Genomic DNA, 17,297 nt, shown 5'->3' on the forward strand with positions numbered 1-17,297 from the left:
TTTATTTCAAAATTTTCAGGCAATAAAATAATATTTAAATGTTGTTCTTTCATATAAATTATATAGAAAAGTTAGATTACTATCCCTTTAAAGAGATATGACACTTTTATCTGTAAAAGATAAAGAAGTAAAGGGCCCCACATGCGCAGAACTAATAAGTAAGGTGCCAAGCCCCCCAGAATATCCACTCACTGGGAAGCTTGCATTTTGAGAGTTGGATCTGATACCCATCATGTTTGAATCTCTTGCTAGCACCATCTCTCCCTCCGATCTTTTAAATATTTTCGGGGCGGTTTTTCTCATACCTCTTGAAAAAGGCCAGTGGGCGTGACTGAAATGCGTAGATGGACTAACCATTTGGTAGATAAAAGAATTTAACTTTTATATATATTTTTTTGGTTTAACATCTTAACTGTTGCTGAGGGCGCAGGAGTATCCTATTTTTGGATTCCCTGGACCAATCCATTTACAGAGAGGGGAGACTGTGCTGGCAAGAGATTCAAATGTGTTGGTATTAGATGCAACACTGGAAATTCAAGCTTCCCAGTAAGTGCATATTCTGGGGGGCCAAGGCACTTTACTTATTAGCTCTGTACATGTGGGGCCCTTTGTTTGTTAATCTCTTTACAGGTACCCCTAAAAGTGAAAGTCCTCTAAAAATTGGAATAAGGATCTGGTCCTCCTCCTTAATTTATACTTACATTTTGGACATTTTTCATTTTCTGTATGCACATATTTATCTATTAAAATAGTTTTATCATGACCTTAAGAAGACCATTGCTTTTCTGCACAGCAGTTATATGTTTGGTTGTTTTTTTTTTTTTACTGTTTCTTGGTCTTAGGTAGAGCACAAAGGGTTATCTGATTTTAATAGCATTGCTGCTCAAGAAAGCATACCACGAGTACAAAGCAAATTTTATAATAGAATTAAATAAGAAATAAATAAGAAAGTTGGTTCAAATTGTATACTCTGTCTGAATCATTGACAGTCTAGTCAAAATTAAACTCATGATTCAGATAGGGCATGCAATTTTAAACAACATTACAATTTACTTTTATCATCAAATTTGCCTTGTCCTCTTGGTATTCTTTGATTAAAGCTAAACTTAGATAGGCTCATATGCTAATTTCGGAGTGTTTTTTACAGCTAGACAGCACTAGTTCATGTTTGTCATATAGATAATGTGTTCAATCCCATGGAGTTACTTAGGAGTCAGCAATGATTGGCTAAAATTCAAGTCTGTCAAAATAACTTAAATAAGGGGGCAGTCTGCAGAGGCTTAGATACAAGGTATTCACAGAGGTAAAAATGTATCAATATAACAGTGTTGGTTATGCAAAACTGGCTAATGTGTAATAAATTAATTATCTATCTGTTTAAATAATAACAATTTTGGAATAGACTGTCCTTTTAAAGAAAAAATATTGGGTTTAATGTCCCTTTAATGGAAAAACATCCAAGTGTAGCCTTTAACAATTACAACTTTCACTAATAGCGCCAGTAATATCTCCCTTAATGTTGTGTCCCTGGCTTCAATAGAATACTGTGCTTAAAATTGCCCAGTAACAAAATGTAGAATTTATTTTGTACAACACCACAAATCTTGGCATAAATTGTATCTCTAATTGTTGATATATTGGCCCATATTAGATGTTATTAGTTGATTTAGAGTGTTCTGTGTACATTTTCATTCCTGTTTGACCATACAAGCATATGTTAACTTGTATTAATTTTAAGATAAAGAAAAGCATAATCGTTTTTAGATCCCCTAGTGACCTTTTAATTCCTTTTTGCCAAATAGTTAAGTAATACAAATACTAAACATTTGTTTAGCTTATTAAATTGTAGAAATGGTAACACTGCATGCTCTTACAACCACTTTGGTGTCTCTGGAGAGACTTTGACATTAAATACATCAAATTATCTTCTTGCTTTTATAGACAACAATGTGATGAAGGCTATTCCTTAGCTTAGTAAGAGAACAGCTTCTTTGGCTTTCCTATGTCACAGCTGGATGAAAAGTGCCAGAGTGGCTCCTGGCCAAGTCAACCAGATGTTTAAAGAGCAGAACTGTGGAAATGTCCAAGGGAACAGATATCAGCTCTCATTAAAACAAAATTAATATAATCAGGCTCAGGTTTACATCTCAGAAGCCCCCTAGTCACAAATCATTACTAACATTCATTGGATGCAATATACTAGAATTTCTTGCACCACTGTGATTGTAAAGCAGTAAATACATATTAAATACGGTAAAAATTCAATGGTATGTTCAAGTGTGTCAATTGAGAAGCCATTTTCAACATGCACAGGCTCGTTTGTCTCTATTACACATATACAGACTTATATATACATACATAGGCAGATACTTATGCTTGTGCTTTTATTTAAAGTTCCCTCCATTTATATTGGCACCCTTGGTAAATATGAGCAAAAAAGGCTGTGAAAAATTGTTTTTATTGTTTAACCATTTGATCTTTTGTTGGAAAATACACAAAAATACTCTGCTCTCATGGATATCAAACAATTGCAAACACAACAGAGGTTTATCCAAAAAAAAATCTTTGATAAATATATGTGTGGCACAATTATTGGCACCCTTTTAGTCAATACTTTGTGCTCCTTCCCTTTGGCAAGATAACAGCTCTTAGTATTCTCCTATAATGCCTGATAAGTTTGGAGAATACATGACAAGGGATCTGAGACTATTCCTCCATACATAATCTCTCTCGATCCTTCAAATTTTGAGGTCAATGCTGGTGGACTCTCCTCTTCAGTTCACCTCACAGGTTTTCTATGGGGTTCAAGTCAGAAGACTGGGATGGCCATGGCAGAACCTTGATTTTGTGGTCAGTAAACCATTTTGTGTAGATTTTGATGTGTATTTTTTTATCATTGTCCTGCTGGAAGATCCAACTATGGCCCATTTTTAGCTTTTTGGCAGACTCAGTCAGGTGCTCATTTAATATTTGTTGATATTTGAACAACGTTTCAGGCTATCCACCCTTAATCATGTTCAACATGAACATGATTAAGGGTGGATAGCCCAAAAACGTTGTTCTGTTTTCCTGGCTCCCATAATGTGGAAATAAAGATACTTTGATAAAGGATATTGTGGTGCGGCTGCTACTTTTGTGCTATATGACCTGGAGGATCTTTGCAGTGATCCTATTGCAGTATGCACACAGCTGAGGGTTAAAGTGCTGGATATTGAACTGTTTATATATATATATATCAGCTGGTATATATGGATGTATATGAAAACACTATTCTCATATACAGTACATATACACCAGCTGATATCTACACACACATATGCTCTGATGCACACATACACAACCCACCAAGGTCTAAAACAAACAATTAAATGTAAAAACAAAAAAGCAACAGGAGCGCACAAATGCATCTAAGTGCAGATTATAAAACACCTTTAATAATGTAGTGCCCTAATACAGAATCGCACTCACAATTTAAAAAGAATAAAATGGCAATATAACAACAGTTATTGAAACTGCAAACCAGTCAGTGTATCACCCAATCGCAGGGAGGGGTGTGAAACCAGCCGACCAATCGGGTGTCCTCAAACGAGTTACTGTCTTTCCAATGGCTTGAAACTGGAGGTGTGTATGGACAAACGTTGTAGATGAAGCCTGTATGACACGCAATCCACTTCTCTGTGGGCTGTATTCTCTATAATGTCCGTGGTTCACAGGATATCAATAAAACAGGTGCAAGACCTTAAAATTCAAAAATTTGCCCTCAGCTCACGTTATGCTCAATGGATGATACAAGCACAATATCGTAGCTTCACAGGGACCTCATAAGCTCCTTCACTCTACGTACGTTTCGTTCCAACCTGGGAACTTTTTCAAGAGTGATTCCAAGTACTTCCTTCCTGTCTTTTAAAGGCAGGAGGGTTCATGCACCTCCTATTAACCTTTTAAGGATTAGAATATAAAACCATAAAAATCTGCTATACACACATAAGTAATAGAGTTTAGGTTTTTGTACATATTCAAACTTATTTAACAACACAAATATGATACTAAAATAATACACATTATTTATGTTTGGAAAACATTGTAAAATGATGGTGCTAATGCCGTACTGTAGATACTCCTATGGCTTAAAATTCCCTGATGTATATAAGTACCTTATTACGGATGTACATAAACCATGATTATGTAGGTACATCTAACAAGTTAAACACTTCTAAAGAATCTTGATATTAATATATTAAGATAAAAGTTATGTATTCCTGTATATTAGGGGATAGGGGTATGCTTTAAATGCAGGATACCGGCAGCGTGAGTCATACTAGAAATGACTGGATGTCTAAATCAACATTCATCCCTTTTGGATGAAGACAATCCAGATTTTTGATCCAATAAGTCTCACGTTGTCGCAACTTAAGTAGCCTATTAGTGTCCCAAATATTGGGAGGGATCCATTCTATAATTTTTATTTGCAAATCTTTAGGATTTTTATTATGAACTAACTTAAAATGTTGGGAGATGCTGTGCGTCTCCAAACCTTTGTCAATATTATGCAGATGTTCCATAAAGCGATACTTTATTTTCCTCTTAGTTCTTCTAACATAGATAAAATTGCACTTACATTTTAAATGATACACAACATAGGTGCTCATACATGTGCACCTACTTGTATTATTATAACTCTTAGTGCTATCATGGTTCTCAATAGAATTATGATTAGCTGCTATGTGAGGGCACATTACACAGTCCTTAGTTTTGCACTTATATGTTCCAGGCAAGCTCCCCTAGTCTGATGGTCTTATTTGAGGCTTATTCCTCAATTTACTGGGGGCCAGGATATTTTTCAAATCCCTATTTTTCTTAAAGATAATTTCTGGTCTGTCTCCAATTGATCTTCTAAGGATAGGGTATAGTTGTAATACTTTTCAATGTTTATTAATTATGCCCTTGATTTTGTAATGTTGGTTATTGTATTTGGTGATAAATTTAGGATTTGAATTTTCAATTAACGCTTTCATTTTTCTATTTGTTTTCTCTAAAAGAGTCTTCCTATACATTAAATCCACTCTTTCTTTCATCTTTAACTAGATGATGTTTATTATAGCCCTTATCCTCAATTTTTTTAGTTAGTACACCGGTCTCTTGAATATAATCTTTATTATTCATACAGTTCCGCTTGATGCACTGGTATTGGCCCAGGGGAATATTATTCTTCCACTGTTTAAGGTGGCACTACGTGCATTTAGCAGTCCATTTCTATCAGCGTCTTTTCTAAAAAATTTCACCACTATTTTGTTCAAATCAATAAACAAAGTCAGATCCAAAAAATTATTTTGGGTCTGCGAATATGAAAACGTAAATTTGAGATTATAGTTATTCCTATTCATATGGTTGACTAATTCCTCCTATTATGGAGTTCACCCTGCCACACCATAATTATGTCATCTATATAGCGGTAATACATGAGGATGTGTGAAAAAGGGGTTATTATTCCATATATATTGGTCCTCATAGTTAGACATGTAAAGGTTTGCGTATGATGAGGCAAATGTTGTCCCCATCGCTGTTCCCTGTGTTTGTTTATAAAACCTATTTTCAAATAAAAAGTAATTATGTGATAAAATAAAACAGAGTTTATATGGAGTCAGAGAGAAATTGAATATGAATGGGTAATAGGTCCCCTTTTAAACATTCCTCATTAATTGCTGATACCCCTTTACCGTGGGGGATACTAGTATAAAGAGCTGAGACATTACAGGTAACCCAAAAATAATTTGGTCCCCATCTCAGCCCTTCAAATTTGTTAATCACATCCATTGTATCCATTAAATATGCTGGAATTTTCTTAACAAGGGATTGCAAATAGTGGTCTAAATATTTAGACATATTGTCGCATAGCGACCCATTTCCAGATACAATGGGTATCCCCGGAGGTTCCTTGATGTTTTTGTGGATTTTGGGGAGGTGATAGAAGCATGCACTTTTTGGGTATACTTCATATAAATAGCTAAATTCATTCTGATTGAGAATGCCATCTTGCTTTGCCATAATAAGATGATTAAACAATTCTTTCTTATAGCAATTAGTAGGATTAAAAGTAAGAGGCAAATAGGTATCCTTGTCATTTAATAAGTTGTTCTCTTCCTTTAGATAGTCATGTCTGTTTTGCATGACAATTCCACCTCCCTTGTCTGCACAACGGTATACCACATCCATATTATTTGTTAGCATTTTTAGGGAGTCCCTCTCCCCTTTCGTGAGGTTATCACTTTTCATTTTATTATTAATGAAAAGCTTATTAATATCCTCACATACCAGTTTGTTAAAAGTTTTAATATACTCACTTTGCATATTTTGGGGGTAAAATATAGATTTTATTTTTAATGGGCAGTGTGACACCTTAATAGATGTTTCCTCATGTACTGACATATTTAAGAGCTCCTCATCTATAATACTCTCAGACTGGAACTGACTGTCAAGAGAATCTAAATTTGCTAGTGTATCTACATCATCTTCATTTAGGACCATATTGGTGGGCATATTAGTTTTATCATAGTACCTTTTTAAGGTTAATTTTCTGATGTATCTCTGAACATCAATAAAAAGTTTGAAATGATTTGGTTGAGTAATTGGTGCAAAATTTAGTCCCCTAGAAAGTAGTTTCATTTCATTATCACTAAAAAATTTGTCTGACAAATTAAAAATTTGTTTAGATCCCCTTTCTAGTTCCAGTTGTTTCTGTTTCTTTTTTCGTGGTTTGATGCCCTCTCTAGTCCCTCTGTATCTTCCAACATGCGTTTTGGTTTCCTTGGGGTACCTAAAACGTTTAGAGGTGCCTCCCCCATTCTGATCTGATTATCTGCTGATGCCAGGGGGGAGTCCCTAAAAAAATGCCTCTTCTTTTGATTTCCCTGTCTTTGTACATGAGAGGACCATGGTTTAGACTGTTTCTCATAACCTTTGCTATTTCCCCTAAATATGGGTTTAGCCCCCTGTTGGTTCCACCTGGGGCTATTAAGCCACTGTTTTCCCTCAATATGGTTACCCTCCATTTCAAATCTATTGCTAGTCTCTATATTATAAAGGTTCATATTCCCATTACCTTGATCTTTATTAAATTCATAATTTGATCCTGTATGTTCTTCATTTGTCCCATAAGCACCCCTCATTTGATATTGGTTCTGAAAAGGGTATTTATTGGGTTTCGTCTGACCCTTGTTTTTATAATTTTTATTATTTTTGTTTTTGTGTAGAAAATTTTTATTTTGGTTCTGATTGGTCGTGTTAATATTACTATTAGAGCCCTGAAAGTTTTGTACACAGGGGTCCGTACTGCTCTAGATTTACTAATAGGTGTACTTATTCCCTCTCTCTCCATATCCTTACTTTTATTATCATATCCTACCAAAACAACTGTGTTCTCGTTTTGCTTATACGTAAAGATACGATTGGTTCTAAAATCCTCCAGATCCCTCCTATTCTTTAGAATAGGTATTGATTTTAACTTGTACATTGTCATTAAACTCTTTCCATTTTTCTATTCTTTTAAAGGGTTGTATTTTCTCTACCACACTATATTTTTGTATTTTCAAATTCTCCAGTTTAAATTCCCGGTACTTGATTAGAAATTTTATTAAGGTTCCCACTCCGTTTGGAAATCTTGTTCCCACTCCATTTGGAATTCCACCTCATCAAGTTCAAATGCAGAAAATTTAAAAATCCTAAGACCCCTAGGTACTACTTCATGGATTATATAGTTGTCTAGGAGGACTAAGTCCTGCCATTCTTTACACAATAGTTTTTCTAACCCCCTAAACAGGTCTAATGTATTTTCGGTCAATGTTAGTTCTGAGTTGCCTATTAATAGATTTGTGGATCTCTGTCTATTAGATCTTAAAGAGCTATCCCTAAATTTATTACCTTCCATGGTACTTGCATTGATATTAACCATTGGTGTTTTCATTGTATGTATGTATGTATATATATATATATATACATTTTTGTTAATATTTATTATATCTTTTCATGTGACAACACTGAAGAAATTACACTTTGCTACAATGTAAAGCAGTGAGTGTACAGTCTGTATAACTTTGTAAATTTGCTGTCCCCTCAAAATAACTCAACACACAGCCATTAATGTCTAAACCATTGGCAACAAAAGTGAGTACACCCCTAAGTGGAAATGTCCAAATTGGGCCCAATTAGCCATTTTCCCTCCCCGATGTCATGTGACTCATTAGTGTTAAAAGGTCTCAGGTGTTATTGGGAGCAGGTGTGTTAAATTTGGTGTTATCACTCTCACACTCTCTCATACTGGTCACTGGAAGTTTAACATGGCACCTCATGGCAAACAACTCTCTGAGGATCTGAAAAAAAGAATTGTTGCTCTACATAAAGATGGGCAAGACCCTGAAACTGAGCTGCAGCATGGTGGGCAAGACCATACAGCAGTTTCACAGGACAGGTTCCACTCAGAACAGGCCTTGCCATGGTCGACCAAAGAAGTTGAGTGCACGTGCTCAGCATCATATCCAGAGGTTGTCTTTGGGAACTAGACATATGAGGGCTGCCTGCATTGCTGCAGAGGTTGAAGGGGTGGGGGGTCAGCCTGTCAGTGCTCAGACCATACGCTGCACACTTCATCAAATAGGTCTGCATGGCTGTCGTCCCAGAAGGAAGCCTCTTCTAAAGATGATGCACAAGAAAGCCCGCAAACAGTTTGCTGAAGACAAGCAGACTAAGGACATAGATTACTTGAACCATATTCTGTGGTCCGATGAGACCAAGATAAACTTATTTGGTTCAGATGGTGTCAAGCGTGTTTGATAGCAACCAGGTGAGGAGTACAAAGACAAGTGTGTCTTGCCTACAGTCAAGCATGGTGGTGGGAGTGTCATGGTCTGGGCCTGCATGAGTGCTGCCAGCACTGGAGATCTACAGTTCATTGAGGGAACCATGAATACCAACATGTACTGTGACATACTGAAGCAGAGCATGATCCCCTCCCTTCGGAGACTGGGCCGCAGGGCAGTATTCCAAAATGATAACGACCCCAACACACCTCCAAGATGACCACTGCCTTGCTAAAGAAGCTGAGGGTAAAGGTGATGGACTGGCCAAGCATGTCTCCAAAACTAAACCCTATTGAGCATCTGTGGGGCATCCTCAAAGCACAAGGTCTCTAACATCCACCAGCTCCGTGAGGAAGAGGACTCCAGTGGCAACTTGTGAAGCTCTGGTGAACTCCATGCCCAAGAGGGTTAAGGCAGTGCTGGAAAATAATGGTGGCCGCACAAAATATTGACACTTTGGGCCCAATTTGGACATTTCCACTTAGGGGTGTACTCACTTTTGTTGCCAACGGGTTAGACATTAATGGCTGTGTGTTGAGTTATTTTGAGGGGACAGCAATATTACATTGTAGCAAAGTGTAATTTCTTCAGTGTTGTCACATGAAAAGATATAATAAATATTAACAAAAATGTGAGGGGTATACTTTTGTGAGATACTTTGTGTGTGTATATATATATATATATATATATATATATATATATACTCTCTCACACACACAAGCACATGTATCCTGGGTTACACACACATGCACACATGTTCTGTTGCACACACTAGTCAAGGTTCTCTCACAAGTTTAGTGGGGGGGCACCTAGAGTGGTTGGGACTGAGGAAGGAGATACATGAGGTGAATGTGAAGATCAGTGAGAGAAAGGGGATGAGAACTGTGGGGTGTAGAGAATGTAGGAGCTTTGAATTGTTTGCTGCCATATGGGACAGTAATGTAACTGGTACAGTAAGGCATAAACTGCAAATGTAAAGGAACATGTTAATGAAAGGTTTCCATTATGTACTGTATATATAAGAGCAGCAGTTCAACATGTTAAAATTGTTTTCTTTTGCATAAAAAAGGTAAATTAAAACTGTTTACATTTAAAGGGATATGAAATCCATTTTTTTTCCTTTCATGATTCAGATAGAGCATGCAATTTTAAGCAACTTTCTAATTTACTCCTATTATTAATTTTTTTTTGTTCTTTTGGTATTTTTATTTGAAAAACAGGAATATAAGCTTAGGCTCCAGCCCATTTTTGGTTTGGCACCTGGGCAACGCTTGCTGATTGGTGGCTAAAACAATCTACTTTAAATAGAATATAATTATGCCAGTGAACAAGGGCTAAAGCTTGGCCCGAAACATGTTTGGCGTTGGGTTCTGAACACCTTGTTGCAGGCCTACAACTAGTTCACATGTTTTTACATGACTTTTAATTGTTTATTGATAAATAAAATCCATTTTTGTTTTTAAGAAAAATATTTTTCTCACAGTATATTTTTTTTCACTTCTGGAGCTGCGGGATGACAAAGAATATAGATATATTTTGATTATGTCCTTTTAAGCATCTGGCTGTACTGCAAAAGAAACACCTTTTGCAGACAGATTAAATATTTCAACACACCCCACAAAATGACTAAAAACATTCATTTTAAACTAATGAACAGCTATACATATTTCAGACAAGAATTTCAATTAAATAAAGGCTTTAGTGCATTATTGGCCTTAAGCCATTTAATAATGACAGTGATCAAAAACATGAGCGCATGGTTTAAATCATATTTGATGTAGATTGCAGTGCAGTAAACAATGAGATTCACACTAAACCTTGAGATTTATCTCTACTGCTGGATTTTAAATTAATTATTTATAAATCATAGTGGGTGAAAATGCTGTAAAATGTAACACATCCTCTTGATTTTAGTATGGGGCCTATTTCCTCTTTTGAAATTAGCTAAAGTCTTATGCTCTACAAGAACAACACAAATTGGAACTACATGAAAAAATTGGCTTTATTTTAAACTGCTTGGATATTATTTACATAGGGCACACAGCACAGCCACTAAAAGGGACATAAAATGTTGTAATATAAAATGTTTAATTATGCTTAGTAAAACAACATTGCAATACAATTGAAAATCAAGAGTTTTCCAACCCCAGGGTTTGGAAGTGCACATGGCAGACCTAACCCTGTGCCAAACATATGTCCATAATTGACCTCAACAGAACAGATAAAAAAAAACTACAAAACAATAGGACTTTTGTTGACAAAATAACAGAGGTTCGTTCTGTTTACTCTAATAAGTACTGATTGCCTCATCTGAGTGGTAGGTGGTGTTTGGCTTATGAAAATCAAGTGCAGCAAAGAAGGCATCAATTCATTCCAATTTTTATCAAAATTTGCAAAAAAAATATTGTAATTATAAGGTGTTCTCTGCCCCTTTAAACACTAAACAAATGCTAAATATTATGATGCTTTTAAATGGAAGATTTACCTGAGAATGTGTATGTGTATATGTATAAAAAAAAAAAAATACAAAAAAAAATGAGAATTTGCATGTCTAATTTGCATATCTTACCCACAATTCTCTTGTGCATTGGAAACATTATATATTAAGAATTTCTGGGGAAAAGCATGCGGGGATACTTGCCTAGATGTGCTAATTTCCTATGCAAATATTTACATTGATTTATACATTGAAGTCTATGCTTTCACTTCTAACAGGAAATAAAAATATCACAATTTTAAGAATTAAATTATAGGTCAATTGGGACCAAATAATCAGTAAAAGATACTTCAAAGCATTTTTTTTTCAAAGTGTTTTTATAACATCTCTTTAAAGGGGCCTTTTTTCTATATATGCAAAGAATGCATAAGCATATTGCAATAGATTTTTTGGGGGGGATTGAAACTGAATTGTTTTGCAGACTTTATATTATTGATTATCTTACTGCATTTGCAGTGGCCAGTTAGGGACTCATACAAACGAGTTTGAGCATTCATCAAGCAATCACTGTGAATGTTGGAAGTTAGGAGTCAGAACCCTTCAAGATCCACAATTTTCTGAATTTAAATGGAGGTAAAACAGGCAACATTAATGTATGGGGAGTTTCATTTTCAGTTTAAAGGGACAGCAAACACCCTGAGATTTTAATATGAAAGGTTTAGCTATGTGTAGTAAAACAACTTTGCAATAATCTCTACTACTATTTATTTTGAACCCTTTTTATATATTTAGCTCTGAAGATTGTGGCTTTTCTTATTCTCGGACCTAAAAAAGCATACCACAGACTTCTCAAAGCTAACCCTGCTACATATTATTCCCAAATTATATTTAACAGATAACTACAAAAAAATACACTTTATACTAACAATATGAAAATGGGTAGCCATGTTGTCTGTAGACTCAGGCCCAGATTAACACCTCTAAATAAATCAAGTGATGGTTGGGGTTTGGCTTTTGAAAAATATTGCAGCAAACAAGATGTTAATTTGTTATAAAAATGTTTAAACTTGACTGATATGTTATTCTTTAGTAAGACAACAGAAATGTTTTGTAATTACACCGTTTTTATTGTCCCTTTTAGCAGTCAATGGCTACATATTGAAAGTCTGGAAGACAAAGACGAGCAATGGTGAATAAGTAGTGAAAAATATGTCTGACCTAACTGTTTATGATAGCTTACATTCCAGCAGTAATGTCAATTTGTTTATTATTTTTGTGGCTTAAACCTAAACCTGCTGAAAAGAGATACATAGCAGGTTGAGGCTTTTGGAATTTGGAATGTGGAAACTTGACTATTTGTGCCCTATGATGCTGTAAAGTATGGCACTACAAGCTCTGGCTTGCTCTTATTGGGAGCTGGGATTTCCTCACATTCCCAATCAAGTGGTCTCAAATTGTTAATGCAAACATTAGGTAATTTATTCTCACCTCTTTTGTCATTTCATATATATATAGGCGACCCCTATCTTCTACTTCTACAGTGTGTGTGTATATATATATATATATATATATATATATATATATATTCAAATAAAAAAATGGCTCCGGGTAAAATGGCAGCAATTGGATGGGTGGAAGGTAAAGGAAAGGGATGGTTCAAGTAGTACCCGGAGACAGTCCACATGAGGTGAAGTTGTTATAGTGAATTCATGAAAAGCAAGGGAGATTTCAGGTTCTGCAGTGTTGATGGAAAACAAGTGCAAGTTTATATTTGGAGGTAATGCAAGGCCACCCAGGTAGGATATTAGTAAGACACACTGTCACATGATATAGGAGGAATAGGAATAGTGTGGAAATAGATAATTTTGAGTGTTATCAGTATAGATGTGGTATTGGAGCCTTAAAGGGACAGTCAACTCCAAAAATGGTGTTGTTTAAAAAGATAGATAATCTCTTTATTAACCATTGCCCAGTTTTGCACAGCCAACATGGTTATATGAATATACTTTTAACCTCTGTGATTACCTTGTGTCTAAGCCTCTTTTGACAGCCCCCTGATCACATGATTATTTATTTATTATCTATTGACTTGCATTTTGTATTTTAGCCAATTAGTGCAGTGTCATCCACAACCCATGGGAGAGAGCGCAATGTTATCTATATGGCCCACATGCATTAGCAGTGTCTTGTTGTTAAAAGCTAATAAAAAAAGCATGTGATAAGAGGCTGTCTGAAGTGGCTTAGAAACAGGCAGAAAAGTAGAGGTTTATATGTTGTAAAGTATATTAATATAACAATGTTGGTTGTTCAAAGCTGGGGAATGGGTAATAAAGGCGTTATCTATCTTTTTAAACAATAACCCTTTTGGTGTTGACTGTCCCTTTAACAAGCTTATAAAATTCCGCAATGGGAAGGTGTAGATAGAGCAGAACAGGATTACAAAATCTGGACCATATTTTCTACCAGATGTTTTAATCAAAGCATGCTTTCCAACATTTTCCCCATAATGAAATATTGATGTTGTCAACCAGAAAGTATTTTTTATATATATTTTTATTATTAATACTATCAATTAACTAATGTATACAAAATGATCTCCATAAAAATAAATGTTTTATAAACATTTAAAACTATTTCAAGAGAGTCTAGGTATACAAATGTTCTGTTACTGTGGCCAATTAGAATCAGATAGACTGACATAAGCACTTGCACTGCTGTGTGATCGCTCTTAAGTATTTAGCTAGAAGAGGCCAACTACATATTATTTAAAGGGACATGAAAGTTAAAAGGACATGAAACCCCAAAATGTTATTTTGTGATTTAGATAGAGCATGTGGTTTTAAACAACTTTCCAATCTACTTCTATTATCAAATTCATGAATCAGGAGCATAAATATATCCTGAGTATTATATGGCAGAAAAGTTTGTAACAATCGGCTAGATTACGAGTTTTTCGTTTTGAGCTGTGCAGTGCTAACGAGCAGTTTTCTCTCACCGCTCACTTCCCTACAGCGCTGGTATTACGGGTTTTTACAAACTCAGCGTTAAAAGACAAGAAGTGAGCGTTGAGCAAAATTTAGCTCCTTACCGCGCTCCAATACCAGCACTGCTTAAGTCAGCAGTGAGCTGGTTGTACGCGCTCGTGCACGATTTCCTCATAGGAATCAACGGGGAGAGCCGGCTGAGAAAAAGTCTAACATATGCAAAAAAGCAGCGTAAAGCTCCGTAACGCAGCCCCATTGATTCCTATGGGGAAATAAAATTTATGTTTACACCTAACACCCTAACATGAACCCCGAGTCTAAACACCCCTAATCTTACACTTATTAACCCCTAATCTGCTGCGCCGACATTGCTGACACCTGCATTAAATTTTTTAACCCCTAATCTGCCGCTCCGGACACCGCCGCCACCTACATTATAGTTATGAACCCCTAATCTGCTGACCCCAACATTGACAACACCTACATTATATTAACCCCTAATCTGCCGCCCCCAATGTCGCCGCCACCTACCTACACTTATTAACCCCTAATCTGCCACCCCCAACGTTGCCGCCACTATACTAAATGTATTAACCCCTAAACCTAAGTCTAACCCTAACCCTAACACCCCCTAACTTAAATATAATTTAAATAAATCTAGATAAAAATTACTATAATTAACTAAATAATTCCTATTTAAAACTAAATACTTACCTATAAAATAAACCCTAAGATAGCTACAATATCACTAATAGTTACATTGTATCTATCTTAGGGTTTATTTTTATTTTACAGGCAAGTTTGTTCCAATCAGCCAATAGAATGCAAGCTCAATCCTATTGACTGATTGGATCAGCCAATAGGATTGAAGTTCAATCCTATTGGCTAATTACATCAGTCAATAGGATTTTTTTACCTTAATTCCGATTGGCTGATAGAATTCTATCAGCCAATTGGAATCTAAGGGACGCCATCTTGGATGACGTCACTTAAAGGAACTGTCATTCAGTAAGAAGCCGTCGTTTGAAGAGGATGTTCCGCGTCGGATGTCTTGAAGATGGAGCCGCTCCGCGTCAGATGGATGAAGATAGAAGATGCCATCTGGATGAAGACTTCTGCCCGTCTGGAGGACCACTTTGCCCGGCTTGGATGAAGACTTCTCCCGGTTTTGTTGAGGACTTCGGCCCTGTTGGATGAAGACTTCTGCCGCTTCCTTGAGGATGGATGTCGGGTCTTCAGAACTGTAAGTCGATCTTCAGGGGGTTAGTGATAGTTTTTTTAAGGGTGTATTGGGTGGGTTTTATTTTTTAGATTAGGGTTTGGGCCGCAAAAGTGCTAACTGCCCTTTTAAGGGCAATGCCCATCCAAATGCCCTTTTCAGGGCAATGGGGAGCTTAGTTTTTTTAGATAGTATTTTATTTGGGGGGTTGGTTGTGTGGGTGGTGGGTTTTACTGTTGGGGGGTTGTTTGTACTTTGGGGCAATGCCCCGCAAAAGGCCCTTTTAAGGGCTATTGGTAGTTTAGTTTAGGCTAGGTTTTTTTTTATTTTGGGGGGGCTTTTTTTAATTTTGATAGGGCTATTAGATTAGGTGTAAATATCTGTAATTTGTTTATTATTTTGTGTAATTTAGTGGGGGGGTTTGTACTTTAGCTAATTTAATTTAATTTAGGTATTTGTATTTAATTTAGTTAATTTATTCAATTGTATTGTAGTGTTGGGTGTTAGTGTAACTTAGGTTAGGTTTTATTTTACAGGTACTTTTGTATTTATTTTAGCTAGGTAGTTATTAAATAGTTAATAACTATTTAATAACTATTCTACCTAGTTAAAATAAATACAAACTTGCCTGTAAAATAAAAATAAATCCTAAGCTAGATACAATGTAACTATTAGTTATATTGTAGCTAGCTTAGGGTTTATTTTATAGGTAAGTATTTAGTTTTAAATAGGAATTATTTAGTTAATTATAGTAATTTTTATTTAGATTTATTTCAATTATATTTAAGTTAGGGGGTGTTAGGGTAGGGTTAGACTTAGGTTTAGGGGTTAATAAATTTAATATAGTGGGGGCGGCAGATTAGGGGTTAATAAATGTAGGTGGCGGCGATGTTAGGGACGGGAGATTAGGGGTTAATAATATTTACCTAATGTTTGCGAGACGGGAGTGCGGCGGTTTAGGGGTTAATATGTTTATTATAGTTACGGCAATGTCCGGAGCGGCAGATTAGGGGTTAAAAATGTATTATAGTGTTTGCAATGCGGGAGGGCCTCGGTTTAGGGGTTAATAGGTAGTTTATGGGTGTTAGTGTACTTTTTAGCACTTTAGTTATGAGTTTTATGTTACAGCGTTGTACCATAAAACTCTTAACTACTGACTTTTAAATGCGTTAGGACTCTTGACGGGGTAGGGTGTACTGCTCACTTTTTGGCCTCCCAGGACAGACTCGTAATACCGGCGCTATGGAAGTCCCATTGAAAATAGACTTTAAGAAGTTTATGTAAGTCGGTTTGCGGCAAGGCCAAAAAAGTGTGTGGTGACCCTAAACCTTCAAGACTCGTAATAGCAGCGGGCATAGAAAAGCAGCATTAGGACCTCTTAACGCTGCTTTTTTACCCTAACGCACAACTCGTAATCTAGCTGAATGTTTTTTAAACTGTTATACATTGTTGCGTATTAGAGAGAAGCAGTGTTTGCAAATGTGATTAAAGGGGCATTCCAGTCAAAATTTAAATGCACATAAATGAATTCCATATTTGAATATAAACATATTTGCAATATACATGATGTGGAAAAAAAATATTCTAGTAAAAGTTGTCACTGTTTTAGTGTTAATATTTTCTATGAAATTGTATGTGAAGCATAGATATATATTCTCAGTGCAACAGAATGTTAAATACTGCAGCTGCTCAAAGCGCAAGTGGAATTGTATCATGTCAGGAATTAACAAATTAAGTTATTACCAGATGGTACAAGCACCTTAAGTTCTCTGAGCAAGTGCTGTGTTTAAAATGCTGGTGCACGC

General features: G+C 35.9%; 1 protein-coding gene across 3 annotated transcripts in view; it reads left to right on the plus strand.

Moving 5' to 3' along the window:
* The window catches only part of BMPR1B (bone morphogenetic protein receptor type 1B), a 729,768-nt gene that overhangs the window by 582,505 nt on the left and 129,966 nt on the right, over window positions 1-17,297 (plus strand). The gene's annotated exons all lie outside the window — the stretch shown is intronic.

This window comes from Bombina bombina, chromosome 2, assembly GCF_027579735.1.
Source record: "Bombina bombina isolate aBomBom1 chromosome 2, aBomBom1.pri, whole genome shotgun sequence".
Lineage (NCBI taxonomy): Eukaryota > Metazoa > Chordata > Amphibia > Anura > Bombinatoridae > Bombina > Bombina bombina.